The following is a 25,761-nucleotide window of genomic DNA, read 5'->3' on the forward strand; positions in this document are numbered from 1 at the left end:
CCGTTGAATCCATAATGCCTCCAAGCATCTCATCCTCTGTTGTCCCCTTCTCCTCCCGCCTTCAATCTTTCCCAGCATCAGGATCTTTTCCAATGAGTCAGCTCCTCGCATCAGGTGGCCAAAGAATTAGAGCTTCAGCTTTAGCATCAGTCCTTCCAATGAATATTCAGGACTGATTTCCTTTAGGAAGGACTGATTGGATATCCCTGCAGTCCAAGGGACTCTCAAGAGTCTTCTCCAACACTGCACGTCAAAAGCATCAATTCTTCAGGGCTTAGCTTTCTTTAGAGTCCAACTCTCACATCCATACATGACTACTGGAAAAACCATAGCCTTGACTAGATGGGCCTTTATTGGAAAAGTAATGTCTCTGCTTTTTAATATGCTTTCAACGTTGGTCATAACTTTTCTTCCAAGGAGCAAGCGTCTTTTAATTTCGTGGCTGCAGTTACTACATGCAGTGATTTTGGAGCCAAAAAAAATAAATTCTGTCACTGTTTCCATTGCTTCCCCATCTATTTGCCATGAAGTATTGGGACCAGATGCCATGATCTTACTTTTACGAATGTTGAGTTTTAAGCCAGATTTTTCACTCTCCTCTTTTGCTTTCATCAAGAGGCTCTTTAGTTCCTCTTTGCTTTTTGCCATAAGGGTGGTGTCATCTGCATATCTGAGGTTATTGATATTTCTCCCAGCAATCTTAATTCCAGCTTGTGCTTCTTCGAGCCCAGCATTTCTCATGATGTACTCTGCATATAAGTTAAATAAGCAAGGTGACAATATATAGCCTTGATGTACTCCGTTCCCAATTTGGAACTAGTCTACTGTTCCATGTCCAGTTCTAACTGTTGCTTCTTGACCTGCATACAGATTTCTCAGGAGACAGGTCAGATGGTCTGGTATTCCCATCTCTTGAAGAATTTTCCACAGTTTGTTGTGATCCACATAGTCAAAGGGTTTGGCAGAGTCAATAAAGCAAAAGTAGATGTTTTTCTGGAACTCTCTTGCTTTTTCAATGATCCAGCAGAAGTTGGCAATTTGATCTCTGGTTCCTCTGCCTTTTCTAAATCCAGCTTGAACATCTGGAAGTTCACAGTTCAAATACTGTTGAAGCCTGGCATGGAGAATTTTGAGTATTACTTTGCTAGCATGTGAGATGAGTGCAATTGTGCGATAGTTTAAGCATTCTTTGGCATTGCCTTTCTTTGGGATTGGAATGAAAACTGACCTTTTCCAGTCCTGTGACCACTGCTGAGTTTTCCAAATTTGCTGGCATATTGACTGCAGCACTTTCACAGCATCATCTTTTAAGATTTGAAATGGCTCAGATGGAATTCCGTCACCTCCACTAGCTTTGTTCGTAGTGATGATTCCTAAGGCCCACTTGACTTCCAATTCCAGGATGTCTGGCTCTAGGTGAGTGGTCACATCATCGTGATTATCTGGGTCATGAAGATCTTTTTTGTACAGTTCTTCTGTGTATTCTTGCCACCTCTTCTTCATGTCTTCTGCTTCTGTTAGGTCCATACCATTTCTGTCCTTTATTGGGCCCATCTTTGTATGAAATATTCCCTTTAACTCTAATTTTCTTGAAGAGATCTCTAGTCTTTCCATTCTAGTGTTTTCCTCTATTTCTTTGCATTGATCGCGGAAGAAGGCTTTCTTATCTCTCCTTGCTAGTCTTTGGAACTCTGCACTCAAATGGGTATATCTTTCCTTTTCTCCTTTGCCTTTCACTTCTCTTCTTTTTGGAGAAGGCAATAGCACCCCACTCCAAAACTCTTGCCTGGAAAATCCCATGGACGGAAGAGCCTGGAAGGCTGCAGTCCATGGGATCGCTAAGAGTCGGACACGACTGAGCGACTTCACTTTCACTTTTCACTTTCATGCACTGGAGAAGGAAATGGCAACCCTCTCCAGTGTTCTTGCCTGGAGAATCCCAGGGACGGGGAGCCTGGTGGGCTGCCGTCTATGGGGTCGCACAGAGTCGGACACCACTGAAGTGACTTAGCAGTTCTTGGGGGTGGTCTTGATCCCCCTGCCTCCTGTACAATGTCACGAACCTCCATCCATAGTTCTTCAGGCACTCTGTCTATCAGATCTAATCCCTTGAATCTATGTGTCACTTCCATTGTATAAATGTAAGGGATTTGATTTAGGTCATACCTAAGTAGTCTAATGGTTTTCACTACTTTTTTTCAATTTAAGTCTGAATTTGGCAATAAGGAGTTCATGATCTGAGCCACAGTCAGCTCCCAGTCTTTTTTTTTTTTTTTTTTGCTGACTGTATACAGCTTATTCATCTTTGGGTGCAAAGAATATCAGTTCAGTTCAATCAGTTGTATCCAACTCTTTCCAACCCCATGAACCACAGCATGCCAGGCCTCCCTGTCTATCACCAACTTCTGGAGTCTACCCAAACCCATGTCCATTGAGTCGGTGATGCCATCCAACCATCTCATCCTCTGTTGTCCCCTTCTCCTCCTGCCCTCAATCTTTCCTAGCAGCAGGGTCTTTTCAAATGTGTCAGGTCTTTGCATCAGGTGGCCAAAGTATTGGAGTTTCAGTTTCAACATCAGTCTTTCCAATGAACACCCAGGACTGATCTCCTTTAGGATGGACTGGTTGGAATTCCTTGCAGTCCAAGGGACTCTCAAGAGTCTTCTCCAGCACCGCAGTTCAAAAGCATCAATTTTTCAGCGCTCAGCTTTCTTTATAGTCCAACTCTCACATCCATACATGACTACTGGAAAAACTATAGCCTTGACTAGATGAACCTTTGTTGACAAAGTAATGTCTCTAATTTTGAATATGCTATCTAGGTTGGTCATAACTTTCTTTCCAAGGAGTAAGCATCTTTTAAGTTCATGGCTACAGTCACAACATGCAGTGATTTTGGAGCCCTCCAAAAATAAAGTCAGCCACTGTTTCCACTGTTTCCCCATCTATTTGCTATGAAGTGATGGGACCAGATGCCATGATCTTAGTTTTCTAAATATTGAGCTTTAAGCCAACTTTTTCACTCTCCTCTTTCACTTTCATCAAGAAGCTCTTTAGTTCTTCTTCACTTTCTGCCATAAGGGTGGTGTCACCTGCGTATCTGAGGTTATTGATATTTCTTTCGGCAATCTTGATTCCAGGAAAGAATATAATCAATCTGATTTTAATATTGACCATCTGGTGACATCCATGTGTAGAGTTTTCCCTTGTGTTGTTGGAAGAGTGTGTTTTCTATGACCAGTGTGTTCTCTTGGCAAAGCTCTATTATCCTTTCTCCTGCTTCATTCTGTTCTCCAAGGCCAAATTTGCCTGTTACTGCAGGTGTGTCTTGACTTCCTACTTTTGCATTCCAGTCCCCTATAATGGAAAGGACACCTTTTTTGGGTGTTAGTTCTAGCTGGTCTTGTAGGTCTCATAGAACCGTTCAACGTCAGCTTCTTCAGCGTTACTGGCCAGGCACAGACTTGGATTACTGTGATATGGTATAGTTTCCCTGGTGATGAACAGAGGTCATTCTGTTGTCTTTGAGATTGCATCCAAGTACTACATTTTGGACTCTTGTTTACTATGATGGCTACTCCATCTCTTCTAAGGGATTCTTGCCCACAGTAGTAGATACAGTGGTCATCTGAGCTAAACTCACCCATTCCGGTCCATTTTAGTTGGCTGATTCCTAAAATGTCAATGTTCACTCTTGCCATCTCCTGTTTGACCACTTCCAGTTTGCCTTGATTCATGGACCTAACATTCCAGGTTCCTGTGCAGTATTGCTCTTTACAGCATTTGGACTTTACTTCCATCACCAGTCATGTCCGCAGCTGGGTGATGTTTTTGCTTTGGCTCTGCCTCTTCATTCTTTCTGGAGTTATTTCTCCTCTGATCTCCAGTAGCATATTGGCACCTACCCACCTGGGGAGTTCATCTTTCAGTGTCTTATCTTTTTGCCTTTTCATACTGTTCATGGGGTTCTCAAGGCAAGAATACTGAAATGGTTTGCCATTCCCTTCTCCAGTGGACCATGTTTTGTCAGAACTCTCCACCGTGACTCGTCTGTCTTGGGTGGCCCTACATGGCATGGCTCATAGATTCACTGTGTTAGACAAGACTGTGTTCCATATGATCAGACTGGTTAGTTTTCTGTGATTGTGGTTTTCAGTCTGTCTGCCCTCTGATGGAGAAGGATAAGAGGCTCATGGAATAAAGCACATGTGACCCTTTATTTAGTTGGATATGGGGCTCTGCAGGCTGATACGCCATCTCCCTGCATCTCATTGGGAGCTACTTGGACCAGGAGAAAGGTAAAGAGAGGGTTTTTGCACACTCTGGGTACCCCTGGTGAATCTCACATCTGTGCTCCTGTGCATGGTGTGGGGAAGACAGGAGGGCTGAGGGCTGGGTCCATTTTAAATGCGGAAAGTTAAATGCGTTTAGGGCCGTGGGAAACCAAATGTGCTTTGAAACTCCCAGGTGGGCCATTGAAGACCTTTCTGGGAGCCTTAAACACAGAAACATTTGTGTTTGTTTAAAAAAAAAAAAATCACGTTTGGTTTTTTTAAATTTTGTTTTTTAAAATAAAGACAATCTTAGTCCATAAATTAAGACAGAGATAATGCAACAGAGATCTTTTTAATGTATAACTTCTTCAGTGGTTCTAATTGAAATTTCAAATGTCATCCTTTAAAAATAATTTTGGGTCCTCTAATTTATTGGCACCCTAAGTCTGGGTGTAGGAGAGCGTTGGATAAGTTTTAGTGTAGCAGCTGACGTGGGTAGAGAAGGCAGAGAATAAGGGTAAAGCCTCGGTGCTGAAACATGAGAGAGTGGCTGGGCCTCGAAATTCCAGCACAGGACAACCCAGGTGGAGGGCATCGTAATTTCTAAACTAGATCAGAGAATCCAGCCTGTTCGTTTTTTTGTCTCTCTGGTAGCATAAAATGACTTTTCTTTAAGACAAAGTTGTCTCTGATAAGTTTTTGGAAGTATTCACTATGGCATAACATAAAAATATTTCAAAACCATTTGTATTTTTTAAAATTTTCTTCTAGTTATATTGCCAGAGTCCAGAAAACTGATAAAATAATCCTTAAAACAGTAAGAATGGTTTTACTATGACAAGAGTGAGAATGTCATGAATACTTAACACTTGCTCTGTACTTTACAATTTACAAGAGAATGGGATTTCCCAAATATCTTCTCAGTTGAACCTCATATCAGCTGCCTGATATAAGAGTTATTACAAGTCCTATAAATGAGTCAATGAGCTAACCTCCTTCACATTTTAACAGGGACTATTTGGAGATAGGATTTCTTGACACCCAAGATCAAAGCATTGTTACTAGTGTATAACCATGATTTTCATTTATTTATTTATTTATTTATTTATTTTGCAGGGGACAAGGGAGAGGCTTGGTCACCAGGATAAAGAACACAGTGTAAAAGGTACCAACATTCCTTTTCATAGAATCCTCGTTCTTGAAGCCGAGGGTGACTGTTAGCTTCTCTGGGAAGCCCACCTTGTTGCCCAAGGACTGTCTTTGTTCTTTCCCTGCTGCCAGAGGTACTTGATCAAAGCTTCTGTGTATCCTCCACGGACTGTGAGTTCTTTCAGGATTCTTTTGTCCTCTTGTACATGAGCAGCATGCAAATCAGTGCTCAAAGCACAAAGTAGATGTTCAGTAAGTAATATTGACTGCCCCATGACCTAAATGAGTAAATGAATCAGTAAATTACTCATAAGAGGGACCATGTCTATGGGTTGAAGATGTCTCACAAAGTCAGAATTTCTAAATTTAGCAAGGATTTATAAACTGGAGGATCAGGAAGTCTTTATAAAGTTTTAATGCAGAACCTCACTTGTCAGGATCAAGCGCAGCTTGACATCAGCACCCTTTTTCATAATGCTTTAAAATCGGAGGAGCGTTCTTAAGAGATACATAGATTTGCAGAAGATGACTAGACTATTAGATGTGTCTGAGAGGCCCTAGGAAGACACCTTACAATCCTGTCCTTCCCATGAGCTAAGAGATTCATAACGGATGGAATGCATTCTGGTTGCTCTTGTAAATGCTTGCAAAAATTCTCAAAGGCAGCAGCTTGTAGGCAAGGCTCCTGGCAACATTCTGGTAATTTCTTAAGTACTCAGTTCTAAAGAAGGCAAATGTGGAGAGCATCTTCTGATGCCGCTGCTAAAACACAGCGGTTATCCTTAGGGCTGATAAGCTGCTTGTCAGCATGGACTCCACGTTACATGGAAAAGTTGCAGGCTCTCCTCGCTGATTAGCACTAGAGCTCGTAAAAGGCTTCAATAGCAACATTTGAGACAGATCTCTGTAGCTTCAAACATGTAATCAACAGAGTTCTTTATGGAAACCCAGCTGAAGTTCATACTTCACACCTTGGTACATTAATAACATTAATTTCACTCTGCCTTTATAATCAGAGAGTCCCACCTACAGACATTTATTTGAAGATGTCTGAGGACCCACACGAGTAGGGAGGTAATAACTCTTCTTTTAAAGAAAACTGCTCCGGGGAAAAGGTGGAGATTTAGGAAGAGTAATAATTATACCTGAAATGTTAATAACTGGATATCTTTTTCTGAACTCTTACAAGTATTTACATTTAAAAAGAAAACTGCTAAAAAAAATTTAGAAGAATAAGAGCGGTTTCAGTGAAAAATGGGCAATTTTCTTTTTTGTTGATGTTACTGCTAGTTTCCTGAGTGATTCTTCTGTTTGAGCTTGGAAAACTGAAGGAGACCATTATTATGCAAAGCATTCTGGTGCAAATGGCATCACATATCTCCTAGGATAGGGGATTTCTTGAAAAAGAAAAGAAAAACGAGGCATTCAGTGTTCGGGATTCTCAGTGAAAACCATCGCTGTGCTTGCCAATAGTATCCTGCAGCTGGATGTATGCTCCTGCCATACCAGGAGGGGAGGAACTGGGGATTCAGACAGTTCATATTCATAGGAGACTCTTCAAGCTAGGGGATAACAGAACATAAATCTTGATACCTTTTAACATTTCTCTATTCACAAAAATCACATAAGGAATATTATTCACAGAACTTGGAGAGTATAGAAAAAAATCAAATGTCTTTAAAATTATTATGAGATACTATTAATGAAAAATGAGAAAAGCAAGCATTGTAGGTTTTTAAATTCAGTATAGAGGAACCCTAATCCTAACAAAGCAACAAACTCAGCTACTAAAAACCCTAAATCTGTAATACTTGCAAGGTGTATCTGTCGCTCCCCTCTTGGATCAAATGAGGGTTGCTGCTGCTGCTGTCCTACTCTGCACGACCCCACAGACGGCAGCCCACCAGGCTCCCCCGTCCCTGGGATTCTCCAGGCAAGAACACTGGAGTGGGGTGCCAATTCCTTCTCCAATGCATGAAAGTGAAAAGTGAAAGTGAAGTTGCTCAGTCATATCCAACTCCTAGCTACCCCATGGGCTGCAGCCTACCAGGTTCCTCCGTCCATGGGATTTTCCAGGCAAGAGTATTGGAGTGGGGTGCCATTGCCTTCTCTGCAAATGAGGGTTAGGTTTACTTAATGTAAGAAGAAAATCAATCCTGTCTATTTCAAATTTAGACTCAAGGCTACCCTGTCTTAAAAAAGAAATTTCGGGAGGGCTGATGGGTTATGACAACTCTTCCCTCTGACCCTCGGCCAAGGCTAAGCTAGTCCTGTCTCAACCTTTGTTTACATCTTCTTCGTCCATAGACTAATCCTCAATCTGGAAGGGGTGGAAGAACATAGTTAAGAGAGAATTTTACCTGTAAGCAGATCTCCAGCTCCATATACATTATATTCCAAACTAATTAAAGATCTTAAGATAATCCATGATGTTGTTTCAGTAGCACATAGAGTAATCTTGAGGAACAAAATAGTCATAAAAAGTCTAGAGAAATGCAAATACTATTTGGATTAAAAAAAAAATCTTTTATTGTTGAGAATTTGAAACGTGTTTGAAAATGGAATAATATAACAAAGTCGCTTAACCTTACGACACAGCTTCAGTGACTATCCACTGTTGTTCTATGCCCCATTGCCTGTGGTGTATCTACTTTCTGCAGCCTGTAAACTTTCGAAGTAAACCTCAAACTTCCTATTATTTCATCTCTCCATTTCAGTATCTGTCTTAAATAATTCACTTATTAATAAATTAAATTATAAATTAATGAAAATAGCAACATCCTATCTAGAAATTGCACACTTTAAAAAATTGTCAGATATCCAGTAAGCATGGTAACTTCCCATCATCTCATAAATGCTATAAATGGATTATTTTAGTTTATTTGAATCAGAACCCAAGTAAGTCCATATGTGACAGTTGATTTTTTTTTTACATTGCTTTTAATAATTTTCTTCTGTATCTCTACTTCTTTATCCCTCTTTTATTTCTTGCTTTCATTGTGTTGTTGCTAAAGAAATACAGGATGTTTTTATATATTTGAACAACTTGTTCTGGGCTTCTGTACATCCTGAATGTTGGTAGTTGGATTTAGCATTTTGATCAGATTTAAATTAGATATTTTCTTAATTAGCCAATATTGATATGTTGTGACTAATGTCCATAATTTAAATTGTTTCATTCTTTATGCTGTATAGATCCTTGGGTTTTAATAAATGCATAATGGCATTTATCCTCCATTAAAAACCCTACATCGTAGGGTTTTTCTGCCCTAAAAATCCCCTATTAACACCTAGTCATCCCTCATTTCTTCCCCAATGGGTGTGGAATGGTTTCCAAACCATTCATCTTTTACATTCTCGGTGGTTTTGCTTTCTCCGTAATAGTCGTATAGTTGGAGCTGAAGAGTGTTTAGGCTTTCCAGATGACTTTGTGTGTGTAATAATATGCATTTTTATTTTTTAATTGGAATGGAATTGCTTTACAGCATGTACGTTTCTGCTGTCCAGCATCATGAACCAGCTGTGCGTGTACACACCTCCCCACCCTCTTGACCCTCTCCCAACCCCACCCCACCCCACCCTCTGGGTCATCTCAGGCCCTGAGCTCAGCTTCCTGTGCCACAGCAGCTCCCCACTGGCCATTTCACACGTGGTCGTGTATCCATGTCAATGCTGCTGAGGAAGTAAGATGCATTTAAAGTTCCTCTATCTGTTTCCATGGCTTTATAGTTCAATTCTTTTTATTGTTGAATAATATTCCATCATATAGACACACTACTGACTCTATATCCAGTCCCCCACTGAAGGACTTTTTGGTTGCTTCCAGTTTTCTGACAGTCATGAATAAATGTGCAGTAAACATTCATGGGTAGGCTTTTGTGTGGACATTAAGAATTCAGCTCCATTGGATAAATATCTAGAAGTACAATTGCTCGATAGTGAAACTAAGTTTAAATTTCTAAGAAACTGTCACATGCCTTCCAGAGTGGCGGTACCACTGTGCACTTCCACCAGCAAAGGGGACAGTCCCTGTTGCTCTGCTTTAGGGCCAGTGTTGGCAGGGTTTGGGAATTTAGTAATTCTAATGAGTGTGCAGTACCTCAATATTATTTTAATTTAAAATTGGTATATGCTACTGACCATCCTTTCTGTGCATATTTGTCATTTATACATCTTCTTTGTTGAAGTGTTTGATACTTTTTCCCCTTTTTCAGTTGGATTGTCTGGTTTTTTGCATTTTATTATTGAATTTTAAGAGTTTGCTGTATATTTTGCAGGCAAGTTCTTTATCATACATATGTTTTGCAAATATTTGCATCCATTATATGGCTTGTGTTTTTATCCTATTAAGGTCTTTGATCAGAAATTTTTAGTTTAATAAAGTATAAATTGCCTTTTTTCCAGAAAAGGGCTTTTGATATTGTATATAAAAACCTATTGCCAAATTCAAGGTCATATAAATTTTCTTCTGTGTTATTTTCTAGAAGTTTTATAGTTTTGTGCTTTACATATAAGTGTATGGTGAATTTTGAGTCACTTTTTGTGAAGTGTAATTCTGTATCTAGATTCAACCTTTTTTGGTATCAGTTCAGTTCAGTCACTCAGTCGTGTCTGACTCTTTGCGACCCCATGAATTGCAGCACGCCAGGCCTCCCTGTCCATCACCAACTCCCGGAGTTCACCCAAACTCATGTCCATCGAGTCGGTGATGCCATCCAGCCATCTCATCCTCTGTCGTCCCCTTCTCCTCCTGCCCCCAATCCCTCCCAGCATCAGAGTCTTTTCCAATGAGTCAACTCTTCGCATGAGATAGCCAAAGTATTGGAGTTTCAGCCTTAGCATCAGTCGTTCCAAAGAACACCCAGGACTGATCTCCTTTAGAATGGACTGGTTAGATCTCCTTGCAATCCAAGGGACTCTCAAGAGTCTTCTCCAACACCACAGTTCAAAAGCATCAGTTCTTCAGCGCTCAGCTGTCTTCATAGTCCAACTCTCACATCCATAGACGACTACTGGAAAAACCACAGCCTTGACAAATGTCCAGTTATTTTACCATCATTTGTTGAAAAGACTATCCTTTCCTCCATTGAATGACCTTGTGCTCCTTTGTCAAAGATCAGTTGACTGTACTTGTGTGAGTTTACTTCTGGGCTGTCTATTCTGTTGCTGCTGCTGCTAAGTCGCTTCAGTCGTGTCCGACTCTGAGCGACCCCATGGACAGCAGCCCACCAGGCTCCCCCGTCCCTGGGATTCTCCAGGCAAGAACACTGGAGTGGGTTGCCATTTCCTTCTCCAATGCATGAAAGTGAAAAGTCAAAGTGAAGTCGCTCAGTCATGTCTGACTCTTAGCAACCCCATGGACTGGGTAGCCCACCAGTCTCCTCCGTCCATGGGATTTTCCAGGCAAGAGTATTGGAGTGAGGTGCCATTGCCTTCTCCTGTTACTTTGATCTAATTGTCTAGTATTTGAAAGTGAAAATGAAAGTGAAGTCGCTCAGTCATGTCCAACTCTTTGTGAGCCCATGAACTGTAGCCTACCAGGATCCTCCTTTCATGGGATTTTCCAGGCAAGAGTACTGGAGTGGGTTGCCATTTTCTTCTCCAGGGGATCTTCCTGACCCAGGGATCAAACCCAGGTCTCCCGCACTGTAGGCAGATGCTTTACCATCTGATCGACCAGGTAAGTCTACTCTTCAGTGAATACTAAAGTGAATACGTTCCCTTGGTATCTCTAATTTTCTTGAAGAGATCTCTAGTTTTTCCCATTCTGTTGTTTTCCTCTATTTCTTTGCACTGATCACTGAGGAAGGCTTTCTTATCTCTCCTTGCTATTCTTTGGGACTCTGCATTCAGATGCTTATATCTTTCTTTTCCTCCTTTGCTTTTCACTTCTCTTCTTTTCACAGCTATTTGTAAGGCCTCCCCAGACAGCCATTTTGCTTTTTTGCATTTCTTTTCCATGGGGATGGTCTTGATCCCTGTATCCTGTACAATGTCACGAACCTCATTCCATAGTTCATCACGCACTCTATCTATCAGATCTAGTCCCTTAAATCTATTTCTCACTTCCATTGTATAATCATAAGGGATTTGATTTAGGTCATACCTTTTTGGGTTCCAAAATCACTGCAGATGGTGATTGCAGCCATGAAATTAAAAGACGCTTACTCCTTGGAAGGAAAGTTATGATCAACCTAGATAGCATATTCAAAAGCAGAGACATTACTTTGCCAACAAAGGTCCATCTAGCCAAGGCTATGGTTTTTCCAGTGATCATGTATGGATGTAAGAGTTGGATTGCGAAGAAAGCTAAGCACCAAAGAATTGATGCTTTTGAACTGTGGTGTTGGAGAAGACTCTTGAGAGTCCCTTGGACTGCAAGGAGATCCAACCAGTCCATCCTAAAGGAAACCAGTCCTGGGTGTTCATTGGAAGGACTGATGTTTAAGCTGAAACTCCAATACTTTGGCTACCTCATGCGAAGAGTTGACTCATTGGAAAAGACTCTGGTGCTGGGAGGGATTGGGGGCAGGAGGAGAAGGGGGACAACAGAGGATGAGATGGCTGGATGGCATCACTGACTCGATGGACATGAGTTTGAGTGAACTCCGGGAGTTGGTGGACAGGGAGGCCTGGCGTGCTGCAATTCATGGGGTCGCAAAGAGTCAGACACGGCTGAGCGACTGAACTGAACTGAACTGAGTAAGCATCTTTTAATTTCATGGCTGCAATCACCATCTCCAGTGATTTTGGAGCCCCCAAAAATAAAGCCTGCCACTGTTTCCACTGTTTCCCCATGTATTTCCCATGAAGTGATGGGACCAGATGCCATGATCTTAGTTTTCTGAATGTTGAGCTTTAAGGACTACAGAGAAGCAATTTCATTTCTTCCTCAAATGTTCAGTAGAATCACCAGTGAAACCATCTGGGACTGGTGCTTTCTTTGTGGAAGGTTGTTAATTATTGATTTACTTTCTTTGATAGATATAGACATACTCAGAGTATTTCCTCTGTGTGTATTTGAGTCATTTGTGTCTCCAAAAGATAGATCCATTTCATCAGTTACCAAATGTGTGATCAAAGAGTTGTTCATAATATTCCTTCATGTCCATGGGACCAACAGGGATCTCCTCTTTCATTTCTCATTTTAGTCATTTATGTCTTCCCTCTTTTTTCTTAGTTTATAAGTTGATCTTTTCAGAGTATCAGCATTTGGGTTAGCAGATTTTGTCTATTGAGTCTTTGTTTCCAATTTTATTGATTTTTTGCTCTAAACATTACTTCTTTTATTCTACTTGCTTACATCTATATTGCTTTTCTTGCTCGATTTTCCCAAGGTAGAAATCTATGTTATTATTTTCAGATTTCTTTTGTAACATATGCCTTTTATGTCCTAAATTTGTCTTTAAGCACTGATTGGACTGCATACCACAATTTTAGATATATTTTGTTTTCATTTAGTTTTTAAAATTTTTGAACCTTCTTTTCCCACCCTGTGTTATTTAGAAAATGTGCTATTTAATCTTTAAATATTTGGGGGTTTTACAACTACATTATTGTTATTTTTCAACTTTAATTCCATTGAAATCTGAAAGCACCCTTTGCATTATTTCTGTTCTTTTTAATGTCTTAAACTGTGTGTTATGGTTTAAACTGTGTTTTATGGCCTATCTTAATGAATGCTTCATGTGATCTTGAATGTATATTCCATCATTGTTGAATCCAACTGATTGAATGTGCTGCTAAAGTCAACTATGTCATTGGTAATTTTGCTTTCTAAATCTATTAAAATTGAAAGAAGGATATTAAAGACTCCACCTATTCTTTATAAATTAACCTTATTTCTTTTCACATTTCTATCAATAGTTTTTGTGCTATATATTTTAGTGCTGTGTTGTTAGGATATGCATATTAAGTATTGTATTTTACTCTTGGAAAATTGATTCCTTTAACATTCAGTTCAGTTGCTCAGTTGTATGTAATGGTGCAACCCCATGGACTGCAGCACGCCAGGCCTCCCTGTCCATCACCATCTCCCAGAGCTTGCTCAAACTCATGTCTATTGAGTTGGTGATACCATCCAACCCTCTCATCCTCTGTCACCCCCTTCTCCTCCTGCCTTCAATCTTTCCCAGCATCAGGGTCTTTCCCAATGAGTCAGTTCTTTGCATGAGGTGGCTGAAGTATTGGAGCTTCAGCATCAGTCCTTCCAATGAACATTCAGGACTGATTTCCTTTAGGATGGACTGCTTTGATCTCCTTTCAGTCCAAGGGACTTTCAACAGTCCCTTTAACAGTATGTAACACTTTTCTTTATCCCTGATACTTTTTTCCTTATCCATAAGGAAAAGGTTTATCTGAAGTTAATGTAGTTATTCTAGTTTTCTTTTGATTAGTGTTAGCATGTATCCTTCTCTGTTCCTTTACTTTTAAGCTATCTCTGCCTTTATATTTAAATGAATTCTTTTTAGACAATACTTGCTTTTTAAAAAATTGACTCTGATAGTCTCTGCCTTTGGTATATTTAGGCCATTCACAATTTAAATTTATTAGTATAGTTGAACTGATCACCACCATAATTATAATCTTATATTTATTTCTCCTTGTCCTTTTTTCTCCCCTTTTCTCTTTGCCTTACTGTCTGCTTATTGGAACACTTAATATATTTCTATTTCCTCTATTCTCTTATCGTTTCAATTTTATTTCTTTTTAAAATTTTATTGGTGCCACTCTAGAGTTTGCAGTATATATTTACAATCTCAGTTCACTTTCAAAAATACTAGTGCTTCACAAGAAATGCAGGCACACTACAACTGAGTATTCACAATTCTCCCAGCCCATTTTGCAAAATTGTGCTGTCATTGCTTATCCATATAATATAATCACCCAATATATTGCTCTTATTAATATGAACAAGTCATTGTCTGTTAGAGCAATTAAAAATCAAAAAAAAGAAACTTTTATTTAATTTTATTTATTCCTTCTCTAATGTTCTTCCTTTCATTTTTGAAGATATGTATTTTTGACCTGTATTCTTTTCTTTCTTTCTAAAGGCTTTTTTTTTTTTTTTATCTTTCAAGGCAAATCTGTGTGAGCTAAGCTGCTTCAGTTGTGTCCAACTCTTTGTGACCCCATGGCCTGTAGCCCACCAGGCTCCTCTGTCCATGGGATTCTCCAGGCAAGAGTACCGGAGTGGGTTGCCATTTCCTCCTCCAGGGGATCTTCCTGACCCAGGGATCGAATGAGTATCTCTTACATCTCCTGCATTGGCAGGTGGGTGCTTTACCACTGGGCCACCTGAGAAGGCAATTCTGATGACAAATCGTCTCAATTTTTAGTTCTCTAAGAAGTCTGTATTTCTACTTCCCTTTTTAAGGATTTATTTTGCTGGATTCAGATTCCGGGTTAGTTTTTTTTCATCGTTCAATGATTTAAATATTTCATTCTACTCTCTTGTCGCTCGCCTGGTTTCTGATGAGAAGCCTGATGTAGTTATTATCCTTTTCCCTCTGTAAGTGTAGTAGTCTACTGAAGCTGCCATAACAAAGTATCACAGGGCAGCTGCTTTCACAACAGAAAATGACCTTCTCACAGTTCTGGACACTCTAAGTCCCAGATCAAGGTGCTGGCAGGTCTGATGTCTCCTGAAGCCTCTCTCTTTGGCTTGCAGATGGCCATCCTCTTGCTGTGTCCTCACATGGCCTTTTCTTTCTGCATGTGCATCCTTGGTGTCCCTGTCTCTTCTTAGAAGGGCACTGCTGCTGCTAAGTCGTTTCAGTCGTGTCTGACTCTATGCGACCCCATAGACGGCAGCCCGCCAGGCTCTGCCGTCCCTGGGATTCTCCAGGCAAGAACACTGGAGTGGGTTGCCATTTCCTTCTCCATTGCGTGAAAGTGAAAGTGAAGTTGCTCAGTCGCGACCGACTCGTAGCGACCCCATGGAATGCAGCCCACCAGGCTCCTCCATCCATGGGATTTTCTAGGCAAGAGTACTGGAGTGGCTTGCCATTGTCATACTAAATTAACTGTAAGTGTGAGTCGCTCTGTCATGTCCAACTCTGCAACCCCATAGACTGTTGCCCAGCAGGTTCCTCTGTCCATGGAATTCTCTAGGCAAGAATACTGGAGTGGGTTGCCATTTCCTTATCCAGGAGATCTTTCTACACTTAAAACCTCATTTAACTTTAATTATCTACTAAAGGCAGTCACATTAAACGTTAGGACTTCAGCACATGAATTTTGGAGGGGACACAATTCAGTCGGTAAAAACAAGTAATCCTGGCTTCTTTCAGGATTTTTCTCTTTGTATTTCTGCTGTTTGAATATCATAAGCCTAGATTTAGATAGTTTGCTATTTATTATCTTTAGTGTTGTCAGAGTTTCACACATGTGTGATGTTTTAACCTGTCACTAATTTTGGAAGCTTGACCATCCTTACCTTAAACATTTCTCTTTTTCCTTTACTTCCTCCTTCTTCACCGCCTCCTCTTCCTTTCCTTCTCTTTTTATTTTCCCTTTCTCTCCTTCTTGTGGGGTTGCAATCGCGTGTGTATCTTTTGCAATTGTAAAGAATTCTTGATTGTATCATCCATATTTTTTATTATATTCTATTTTTTGAAATTCTCTTTCCCCTCTGCATTTTATGTTAGACAGATTCTACAGACGTATCTTCAGGTTCACTGCTTCTGACCACAGCTCTGTTCAGTCTGTGGTGAGCCCAGAAAAGGCATTCTTCATTTGTTAGTTTTTGTAGCATTTCCTTCTGTTTTTTATTGTTTTCAAGTTTTCACCTCTCTGCTCGTATTATCTGTTCTTGCATATTGTCTGTTTTTTCGGTCAGAGCTTTATGATATTAATCATTATTATTTTAAGCTCCTGTCTGATAATTCTGAAGTCTGTATCAAATCTAAGTCTGGTTCTGATGCTTGCTTTGTTCAGACTGTGTTTTCTGCCTTTAGCATGCCTTGTATTTGTTTGTTGAAAGCTGGAGACAGTATATTGTGTGATAGAACCGAGGCAATTAGGCTTTCAGTGTGAGGGTTTATATTATTCTGGCTAGGAACTGAGCTGTTTACTGTTTGCTGTGACTGCAGATGCCAGAGGAGTCAGTATTCTCTAGTTTCTTCATGTTTTTTCCCCTGGTGTTTGGATTTGCCTGAGAACGTCTTCTTGAAGAGTCTGTGTCCTGAAGTTCTTTCCACTATAACTCACTGTGACTATTCTGCATCCCTATCAAAATGTTGGGAAGGAGAAGTCGTGACAGTTCATCTTATAATTTGATCTTCTGATTAAAGCTGTTATTTAGTGAGGCTGGTCTTCAGAAGGGCTTCTTAGCCTTTCGTGCATGTCTCTCCGTATCTGAAACGGGAAGGACAGGGGAGACCAGAGCTGGGCAGTTGCCCCATTATAACCATGAGAACCTAGTTGAGTTTTGGACCTTAGACTCACTTGAGTGTGGGAGAGCCCTCACCTGGCCCCTGGAGTTTTTTATCTCATGCTGGCCTACTCTCACCCTCCAGCACTGCTTCAGAATGACCATTTAGTTGTTTCTTCCAGCTGCTGACTCCAAAGCCTTCTGCGTCAGGTGTGCTGAGCTCCACTTGCTTTTCCGTGCACACAGGCCTCCACATTTTGGATCGGCAGCCCTGTGATCTCAGCTCTCTGATGAATCTAAACAGGAGTCACTGACTTTTCTGTTCAGCACTCTCATTTTTGTGAGGGAATGATAAGATCTTTGTGTACCGAGCTAAAACCAGAAGTTTCCCCTTATTTATTTTTAATTCTGATTCATGTTTTTATTTTCATATCTTGTATAATTTTCTTAATTTTCCCTTAATTTTGAAATATGAGCTTAGTTTTTAACCTATCAACCTATTAAAATAGGTAATACTTTTTCACCTATTTTGTGAGCATGCCTTTCTGTCATTTTTCTCTTATTAAGGGTATTATCTTGTTTCTTATTCTTTTACCTATAGTGAAATTACTTAGGATTCAAGCACAATTATTTTTGGTTGTTCATTTCTGCTTTCTAAATTTTTAAAAGGGAGAGAATGTGTTGGGATAGCCCTTTTAACTTTATGACCCTGAGATTGTGTTCTATTTTTTTAATGAAGTATTAAACTTTATATGGTATATAAACGTATGGCCCTGGACTTCCTGGGATTTTTTGTCTTTGTTCTCTGCACGTGTTTTCTAGGACTTCTCTTTCCTTTGACCTGTGAACTGGATCGTGTGGCCCATCTGAATTCACCTCTTGAAGCCCTAACACCCACAATGGCCGACTTCAACGCAGGCCCTGTAAGAGGGTGATGAGGGCTAAGCGAGGTCGTGGCTGGTCCTGTGCGAACGGCACTGCTGTGCTCACGCCCAGTGACAGGCACCAAGGCTGCGTCCCCTCCATGTGCTCTTAGAGGGAAGGCCCGGTGAGGCCCCAGCAAGCCAGGGAGGGCACTCGCATCAGGACGGAACTGTCCCAGCGTCTCCATCTTGGGTTCTAGCCTCCAGAAAACAATCCCGTCGTTAAGCCACTCTGTCACTGGCATTTAGTTAACGGCAGCACCAGCTGACTCATATAGCCCCTCATCCACGTCCTAGTCAATTTATGTTCTGTCCCTGTGACTTTCTCCCTGGTGTACGATTTTGTCTTGGAGGAGAGATTTGGAGAGTTAGTTTTGGGGACATCATAGGGCCTGTGCTGCTTTTGTTTCTGCATGTCTTATTCACAAAACCCCGCACATTTTTCAACACTACTAAAATGGGCCCATCACACTTTTCAGTGGGTAGCTTTGGCCATTTGGGGCTCTCCAATTTTCATATTTTTCTGATACTCAGTTGCTTCTTTTTCATGCATATTACCTGGGTCCCTCCCTATCCCCTACCCCCAGTCTAGTTAATATGTTTGTTTTGACAGTCAACTTGGAAACAAAAAATGATACCACCACTCCTGTTTTCCCAGAATTCATTTTTTTTTAAAAAGAAACACTGGAAATTCATTTTTACTAGATTTGATATTTATATCTGTGGATACTCTAAAATTGAATATTAAATATCATTTCTAAGCACAGATCAAAAGAAGTAGAGATTAATAGGTTCTAGGAGTTTTTACACTAAACTTATTTTAAGATGGTTATCAAAACTATTAAAATACTTTCATCAAAGTGTTCTTGATGTTTTCAGTACTATATGAAAAGAAAATATTTCATTATCTCAATGATGGCATGATGTAGCAGTCCAGACTATTTAAATTTCAAGGGACAGAAATTTAACTCAAGCTGGCATAATAGAAAGATTTCTGGGCTCAGGAAACCACGTTGATTTTCCTTATTGTGAGCTAGGTCCCTGTAGGGATCTTAGAGAAGGAGACCAGAGACAAAATGCAAAGAGGACTCTCCCTCTTGTATACATTTGCCTTTCCTTGACTTTCTGTACTCAGAATAAATTTTCTTGATATAATAAAAGATGGCTAGCAGTTCCCAATTTACATCTTTCTGAGAAAACACTCAGAGGAAGTTCCTTTATCTCCAACTCTAAATAAAACAATGCTGGAGAAACACTCTCTTGGCCTGGATTGAGTCACCTGCCCGTGCTGAACACTCACCGAACAAAGAAAGCCAATGCTTTGGTTAGACCTGGATCAGTGGTCCAAACCTGTGTCTATGGAGGAAAGGTATTGCAGGTCGATTTAGCACCACAACCATAGACAGAGAGGAATAGGTTTTGGACAGGGACAGTTTCCGAATAGAACTAGGCATGACTGAGTTTTCAGCCAGCAACTAAACATGATGAATTTGAGACTAACATACTAATTGTACATGGAAAGAATCTGTTAGGACTCAGGACCTGCTGGAGGTTAAATTCTAGTGGTGACCAAAGTGATACAGTGCTCACCAAATCTGATTCCAAAACTTCACTAACTACAATGGAATTCATCATGATGTTTGGATAATTTGCAGAAGCTGCAAACCTTGAGGGGGCATAACTGGTGTGCTTGTGGAGATAGTGTTCATTTTTACATTCATCAGCAGAGATTGATATTTATTCATTGAAGTATAAATACAGCAATAATGGGCACATCTTAAATATACAGGTTAATAAGTCTTGACAAACATAACTCAAACTTCAACCAAAATACCCAGGGTTTCTACGACCCAGATGGAGTCCCTTCTGCCTCAGTCCTTTCAGTTGCGGTTGTGAGAGCAACGACTCCTGCAGTTTCCATCACCATCGACTCCTTTTGCCTGTTTCTGAACTTCTGTACCAGTGCAGTTATATGTAAGCACTATTTCGTGTTGGATTCTTTCTCTCAACAGAATTCTTTTGAGATATATGCATATTATTCTGGGTCAATTGTTGACTCATTTTTATTCCCCAGTGGCTCAGTGGTGAAGAGTGTGCCTGCAGTGCAGGAGACACAGGAGACATGGGTTTGATCCCTGGGTCAGGAAGATCCCCTGGAGAGGGCAAGGCAACCCACTCCAGTACTGTTGCCTGGAGAATCCCCAAGGACAGAGGAGCCTGGCAGGCTGCGGTCCATGGGGTCGCAGAGTCGTACACGACTGAAGCGACTGAGCATGCCTGCATATTCTTATAAATTTTGTTTCTCTATTTTCTAATTGTTGGGTGCAGAAGCTGTTTCCATTTGGGGGCAGGAGCTTTTAATAATACTTCTTGTACATGTCTTTTTGTGGAAAAATGTCTTCACTTTTCCAGGAGTAATATTGCTAGGGCATGTGTATGTTTACTTCATAAGAATCTACCCCACGGTTTCCCAAAGTGTTTATACTCCCACTAGCAATATTTGAAAACTCCAATCGCTTCATATTCTCACCAACATTTCATGTTGCCAGTTCTTTTAATTTAGCCATTATTGTGAGCATGAAGTATCTCATTTAGTTTTAAATTGTATTTATCTGATAACTAACATTATAGTGCACTGTATTGAGTACTTAGTAGCCATTTTATGTCTTTTTTGGGTGTGTCTATTTAATTGCTTTATTTTCTCATGAGTTATTTATTTTAGATATAAGTTCTTTATTAGATATTTGTAATGTGCGTTTTCTTTTGGTGGGTAATGAATTCTTTAAGGTTTCATCAATTTTAAAATGTCTATTTTCAAATGATACTTTTGCTAGGTATAGAATTCTAGTGGATATACTTTCTTTGACACTTAAAAGATGTTTCTTTGGCTTCTAGCTTTCATTTTTCTGGTGAGAAGTTAGCTATCATTTTTATCATTGTTCACCTAGAGGTGAGGTTTTTTTTTCTCCTCCTCTGATTTCCTCTAAGATTTGCTCTTTATATCTTATTTCCAGAGACTTGATTATGATGTGCCTTTGCATTAGCCAAAATCGCAGTTACTTCATTCCTTGAACCTCTGAGCTGATATTTTAAGTTGAGGGCACTCCTGGCTGACACTTTTAGGTCCTCTTTTCCACCCTCATTCAGTCCCTCATCTCCTTCTGGGACTGCAGTTACCTGTGCCAGGCTGCGTGACATCAGCTCACCTGTCTCTGAACCTCGTTTCGTTTTCTTCAGTCTTGTCTTTCTCTTTGCTTCAGCTGTTCGGTGGGTTTTCTTCTAACATCTGTGTCTCGTCTTGGTGATAGCTCACGCTTTCCTGCTCTTTGTGTGTCTCAATTTTTAGATTATATTGTGTATAAAAGCTAGTGGATATTCCCATACAGTTTTGTTCTACTTATTTCATAAAAGGATGCCAGTCTTCCTCTCAGTCTAGGGCTGAGTAAGGGTCTAGGAGAGCAAGTGCCCCGGGGACTGGGTCTGAGCTCTGCTTGGGCCGAGCACACTGACTGGCCATGCCGAACCCCTACAGCACTGCCTCCACTGTTTCTGCGAGTCAGAGCAGAGAGGCAACTGGGCGTCAGAGTTTCGTTTTCTTTTGCTCTCTCTGGGTTCAACTCCTCACAGTCTAAGAACCGTGCAGATGTAGGGACTACTGCTCCTTCCCTCCGCTTCTAAGCCCACTGTCCACTGCTCCTGTTCTGGAAAATTCAGGGCTTGCTTAGGACAAGGACTAGTTGGGCCACACGATTTGTCTGGACCCTCACCACTCTTTCAGATCCCTCCAAACCCCACCGGCCCTCATTCCCACAAAGTCTCTTTGTTTATGGAGATTCAGCCCACCACCATCCACGTGTTCTCAAACTTGAGAACTCTCAGTCTTAGCAGGAGCTGAGGCCCTCTCCTCACTAGGAAGGGCTCATTTCTGCCTACAGTTCAGTCTAGCTAGGATTCTGCTCATCCTCTTCTTTAATATACTCATAGCAAAGTATTGTTTCGGTGTTTCTCCAGAAACCTGTGTTTCTTATGATTACCATGGAGTTACCGGTATTTCACATTCTATACCCTAGCTGGAAGCAGAAGTTTGGTGAACAGTATAAAGATTTTAAGAGATCAGAGTGAACTTCAAATACTGCCAATATCACCAAAAATAAAATGTCCTATGTGAAGACACTTTTTTGGATTAATAGTATTAACAGAAAGTTTACAGAATACAGAAAAATTAGAGTAAGCCTGGTATAATCCATAATCTCATCTTGCTAATAAATCGTTCTTAATATTGTAGTTCAATTCAGTCACTCAGTCATGTCCAACCCTTTGTGACCTCATAGCTCCAGCACACCAGGCTTCCCTGTCCATCACCAACTCCCAAAGCTTGCTCCAACTCTTGTCCATCATGTTGGTGATGCCATCCAACCATCTCATCCTCTGCCATCCCCTTCTCCCCCTGCCTTCAATCTTTCCCAGCATCAGGGTCTTTTCCAATGAGTCAGCTCTTCGTATCAAGTGGCCAACATATTGGAGCTTCAGCTTCAGCATCAGTCCTTCCAGTGAATATTCAGGACTAATTTCCTATACGTTTGACTGGTTGGATCTCCTTGCAATCCAAGGGACTCTCAAGAGTCTTCTCCAACACCACAGTTCAAAAGCATGAATTCTTCAGCACTCAGCTTCTTAATTTCTTTAATATCTGTAGCAGGTTCATCTAATACAGGCTTCCCTGATAACTCAGCTGGTAAAGAATCCACCTGCAATGCAGGAGACCCCAGTTCGATTCCTGGGTTGGGAAGATCCACTGGAGGAGAGATAGGCTACCCACTCCAGTATTCTTGGGCTTCCCTTGTGGCTCAGCTTGTAAAGAATCCACCTGCAATGCAGGAGACCCCAGTTTGATCCCTGGGTTGGGAAGGTCCCCTGGAGAAGGGAAAGGCTACCCACTCCAGTATTCTGGCCTGGAGAATTCCATGGACTGTATAGTCCATGAGGTCACAAAAAGTCACACACAACTGAGCAACTTTCACTTTCACTTATCTAATATAAAAACACAGATACATACAGCTACATGTTTATAAAAATTTGGATTATATTCTTACAATGTTAATATTTATTAAAATTTAGTTCAATTTAATTTGTTTTTATTAAATGTTTAAGTGCAGTTATATTAAAGAACTAAGAATGGAAACATGTACAGGAGCCAGATCTTAATCTCCAGGATTTTGCCATCTGGTAGGAGATAGATAGGGGGATCCCTCATAGCTCAGTTGGTGAAGAATTCAACTCCAATGCAGGAGACCCTGGTTCGATTCCTTGGTATGGAAGGGATAGGCTACCCACCCTAGTATTCTTGGGCTTCCCTTATTGCTCAGCCGGTAAAGAATCTGCCTGCAATGCGGGAGACCTGGGTTTGATCCCTGGGTTGGGAAGATACCCTGAAGAAGGGAGAAGCTACCCGTTCCAGGATTCTGGCCTGGAGAACTCCATGGACTGTATGATCCATGGGGTCGCAAAGAGTCGGATGTGACTGAGCGACTTTCACTTCACTTCACTTTGGGAGATAGATATGTGTACAACAAAGTATACGACAGCATTTGTCCTTGTCTATCTCAAGGACGTTTGACTAGACTTGATGTCACATTAGGATTCCATGAGCGTGGGTGTGAGTGTTGTATTGTGTGTATGTGTGTGTGTGTCTGTGGCCACCTGTGCGGTGAGCAGTTGCTCAGAAGAGGGATGAAGACATTCCAGCTGGAGTGAGTGATGCAGAGGCAGAAACATGGAGCATGCACTCAAGGAGCAGCTGGGGCCCAAAGAGCAGGACGTGACTGAGCACAGATGGGGCAGCGTGCTGGGCCCAGCGTGGCTGCAGGGGGGCATCCGTGGAGGGGCTGGGAGGAACATGGCGGGTGAGAGTGGACAGGAGGCGGGTGGAGGTGGGGTGGGGGGGGGACATGGAAGGCCAGCCAGCGATTATAGACCTTAGAATAAAGCCTCTGCGTCCCTAAGGAGACATCTGAAGGGTGTAAGCCCAAGAATCACGTAAATGAATCTGTAACCCAGAGCTGTAGCTATGCTGGCAGTGTGGATGACGAGGTCAAATGGGAAGAGACCAGCCTGGAGGCAGGGAGGCTCATACTCAGGCTGCCCCATTAGCTGAGGGTGAGGATTAGCAGAAACTGAACTGAGAGGCCATGGGCATGAGGGTTAGGATGTCCTCAGGGGCAGACTGCCTGGTCTATACCCATACACTAGACTGTGACATCGGGAGTCTCATGAGCCTCTCTGTGCCTTGAGGATAATAATAGGGCTTCTCCTCATGGGGTTGTTGGGATAAAGTGAGTTGGTGTCTTTATAGTGTCACTACAGGTGGTGAACAGTGGCTGACACTCAGAGTTCTGCATTTGCTGAACAAAAAGTGGACAGAACTAAACACATAAGGCAGGAGATATTAAACAAGTCAGATACGGGGCAATCTCAGGAGGTCTGACAGCGTGTGTTGATTTTTGCAGATCTGGCCGCAACCCTGAATTTGCCAGCTTCAGTGTAGACTGTTGCACTGGGGCATGAGAAGGAGAGCAGAGCATCCATGGTTTAGAGGGAAAAAGTAAGTTCAGCGGAAAATACTGTTTAGATTTGGTTTTGTCTGTTTTTTTTTTTTTTTTTTTAATCAGTCCTACAAGACCAGGATTGAAGAGACTTGGTGTGAAAATAATTTATATACAAAGCCAGAGGAGCTGGGTGACCCACAAGCTTATGTGGGCATCGCTGAGGCTTGGGTTATTCTGAGTTAATAGACTCGCGATGCTTGCCCTGCACTCAGCCCGAGCCGGACTGCATTCTAAGGCGCAGTGTTAAATTGCCAGCCCCCCGTGAACTCTGGCGTTTACGCTCTGAAACGTAGCCAGAGAACGGGGACACAGTGAGAAAGGACTCACAGCCGCGTCTGTCCCTAGTTCGAGGTCCCGGAGTTTTTGGTCTCTGTGTCCCCACAGCACCTCGCCGCTGCTGCTTGTGTAACGTAACGTACCTCACACTCTGGTGGAGATAATTACACCACTTCCAGTATATCACAGTCCTGTTTTTCATTAGTGAGCACCTACTGTATGCCTGACATAGTCAGGGGTAGTTCACAAAAATTACTGCATTCAGTTCCTATAGCAAACTTAGGTGGAAAGTATCATCAATAATCAGTCATGGAATGGACTGTCTCTGAGTATATAAATATAAGATAAACATAGGACACTAGAACTGAGATGGGCAGTTCAGCTCAGTCGTGTCCGACTCCCTGCGACCCCATGAATTGCAGCACGCCAGGCCTCCCTGTCCATCACCAACTCCCAGAGTTTACTCAAACTCATGCCCATTGAGTCAGTGATGCCATCCAACCATCTCATCCTCTGTCGTCCCCTTCTCCTCCCGCCTTCAATCTTTCCTAGCATTAGGGTCTTTTCCAGTGAGTCAGTTCTTCCCATCAAGTGGCCGTCTGAAAGAGGTAGGGGGCTATATGGGCCTTGTAATTAATACACTTAGATAAAATTTCAATCTGAAGAAAGCTTGATTGTTTGTAGAGGCATAGGAAAAGAAAACCCGTAGAAATGAGCAAGTCTTGCATGTTCTGGTCCCGGCGGCCCAGGCTCTCATCAAGGGAGAGACGATGGAAAGCTGGCAGCACCGGGCTCCCACTGTTTCTGCTCCCACGACAGAATCAGCTTTTTGGCATAGTGAGTGCGTCCAGATTCTTCCAGGGGTGGGACGCTGTTAAATACCCAGTTCTTTGCACTGCTTCTTTCTGTTTGCGTACTCAACACCGCGTTCTCACCCCACACGAGGAAGAAGCATTGATTGTGAAGGTACTTTCATCGCACTTGACAGCAGTTTTTCCTGAGGAGTCAGTGCACTGTTTCCTGATGAGGTTTTGGCTCTGCGAGCAGCTTGACTGCAGGAGCGCGTTGCTGTGCAGACGGCCAGCACCCGAGTCTGGTCTGGGTGACAGGGGTCCCCCACTGTAAATCGCGAGCCAGCACTCCAGCACCTGAGCCCATCT

Source organism: Bos indicus, chromosome 16 (assembly GCF_029378745.1).
Source record: "Bos indicus isolate NIAB-ARS_2022 breed Sahiwal x Tharparkar chromosome 16, NIAB-ARS_B.indTharparkar_mat_pri_1.0, whole genome shotgun sequence".
Taxonomy (NCBI): domain Eukaryota; kingdom Metazoa; phylum Chordata; class Mammalia; order Artiodactyla; family Bovidae; genus Bos; species Bos indicus.